Below are 2791 nucleotides of genomic sequence, written 5' to 3' on the forward strand. Positions count from 1 at the left end.
GAAAGCCAAAAGGGGAGGCAGGGAGAAATCTCTTCTGTTTGGGAAAAAAAAATCTTATAAAATTTCTTCTAAAGATCCAAATGGAGTTAAAAAAAGGATTGGTAATTCCTCAATACAGAGTTTAGGTTATGAACACTGGAAAAAAAAAAAAAAGACACACTCTAGGGATGCAACTGTACAATCCTTTAAACTCTAATAAAATCCTTTGTACCCTGAACTGTAGTATCTTTTTTTCTTTAAGTAACTGAAGGCACAATGATTTTGTGAAATATAATGGCTATTACTGCAGGATGTGGAGAAAGTTAAGCCTCGAATCCCCAAAACAGAAACAGAATCTCCCACCAGTCCTTCCTCTGCTTTCAGATGGTGCATGCAGAGATCAATAAAACACACAACTCCCTGGGGACTATCTCTGCTAAACATGCAACTCTACCCTGCTTCTTGCTCTTATCTGCTGCTAGTGTCCTTAAAAAATCCCGGTCACCCACTCGGGGCAATAATTAGGCAAACAAACATTAAAAAACCTGAATGCTGTGGACTGGCTAGCCGTGGTACATAACTATGGTTCTGGTATCCATCAAGGTGTGCATGTCTCCTCCATGTCAGGAAGTGCTTATTCAGATACATGATGCAAATTTAACAGAAGCATCCTAAGTTTGCAAGCAGCCTGGGGACTAAAATTTGTGTCTCTTCTGTCTCCAGCTCTTGTGCAGAACATCTTGAGCCTGTACTGTACTTTGTGTGCCAGAGGTACCACCTGACTCTGTAATGGCAGAAGAACGTGACTGCTCAGAAAGCGCAGAATGGAAATGGTGTATTTCTGGTAAATGATGCTTAGATCTGGGATTTAAAAAAGCACAACACAACCTGCTGCCTTCCATCAAAAAAACATTATGTAGAAGTTATATTCCAGATCCATTTGTCTTTTCATAGTGTGTGTATATATACATATACATATATATACATATTCCTGACTCAAATGTCTGGAAAAATCTCATTTTTATATGGGCCAAGACTTTTCAAAAAGGGTGTCTAAAACTCAGTGCCTTTAGTCCATATTTTAGAAACTCCAATATCGGCTTGCTTCCCCAAAATACTAGACCTTATAAAATCCCTCAAGAAGGCAAAATGAAACTGCTTTGCTAACAGGAACTTCTGAAATACAGGTTAACGACTGGGTCTGATCATCTCAGGATTTATGGACAGCTGCACTTTTCAGTGTCATACACAACACAAGAAGTACCACCGCTTGCATTTTCTTTGGGTGATGAAGTTGGGAGGGTTAGGTTAAAACTTTGGCTTTGAAAATCTTGCAGAGAATCTGATAGAATGTGGAGCAGGGAAGTCCAGTCCTCTATAATTAAACTATATTTTTAATAATTTCCTGCATGACCAACAAAATTGCATATATATTACCTTTTTGACCAGGATATCCTGTTTCTGTAATGTGGAGAATGACAGTAGGAACTTCTGTTTTGTACATCATATATTCATTTATCCTTGAGCATAGTAAGTATATCACTCGATAGAAAGCAAGATACTAAGAAATTGGGTGCTCTGTTTTGTCTGCAAGGACCAAGCATGTTTGTAGGTAAAAGACCCCCATCAGTTCACTGGGCCCGGGACAAGGCTTGGGGAGAAACCCTAACATAGTGACTACAAGGAAGACAGGCAAATACAGAACAATATTAACAGTTGGACCAGTTTTTATTTCTGCAGCTGAACCTGCTGAAAGGCAAGTAAAATGTAAAACAGTGATTAATAGCAATAGCATTATTGTGTAAATACTTTTCCTAGTGCTATTATTTGCTGACAAGTACACACTCAATTGCATATTAAAGAAGTGTAGGTATGCAAACATACTGAAGTTGATGTATTTTCAAAACTTTTTCCTTTTGCTGTGTAAACCACCTATATAGAGGTTAAAGGAATTGGCTTTCCTTCCCCCACTTCAGTTGATGAAAACATTAATCTTAATTAAGCTGTTTGAAAGGACTTTAAGCATTTTCCAAACACTTTTCATGGCTTGGGGATTTTAAAAACCAGATTTTAGTCTTATTTTCCTAAAAACTCAATCCTTTCTTTCAATTATACTTCATGCTTATCAGGTTCTTTTGCTAAATTATGTGTTTCTGATATAATAGCATCAGCAAGCGTTTCTTTAAACCTTACAGCTATTACACATAAATTTCTAGTTTATACATTAACTTCTGAGAAGCCTCTGCTTATTGATCCACATCACTTTTTTTTCCAAGTAGGTTCACCCTACAGGAGTCCAAGCAACATTTCTGTTACCTGTGTTCTGAGGGACCAGGGACAAGTAACTTCTCAAGGTGCTGATAATCCTATGCTCTCCTGTTCAAACCTCTTTAGCCAGTGTGATGTTCTGCAGACCCCTGCCCTCTTGGCAGGTCAGTCTGTAGCCACTCAAGTAGTGGCTGTAGGTGAGATGTGAAGCTGAGCTTGGCTACATCTCATCACCTGCAAGAACCCTACCATCAATTCTTGGCCATGATCCAGCCGCAGTTAAGGACTCCTGGATTGTCTAAAATCTCCCGTGGAATTTCAGTCAAGTAGCGTGTTCCCCGGTGGAATAACATACTTGAGAGTTCGGAATCCTGCCGCGGTTCTTGGCCAAAGCAAAGCAGCCTCTCTATGGGATCAGTACAGGGTTGTTCTGGAAAGCTGTTTGTTCCTGCACACTGACTTTCGGAGGGGCGCTCAGCAGTCACCCGTAGGCAGCACAGACCAGCCGAGGCAGGTTTCCCCGCGGCCCGTGCCCAGCGCCGCA

This window comes from Chaetura pelagica, unplaced genomic scaffold, assembly GCF_000747805.2.
Source record: "Chaetura pelagica isolate M959 unplaced genomic scaffold, ChaPel_1.0 scaffold235, whole genome shotgun sequence".
NCBI lineage: Eukaryota > Metazoa > Chordata > Aves > Apodiformes > Apodidae > Chaetura > Chaetura pelagica.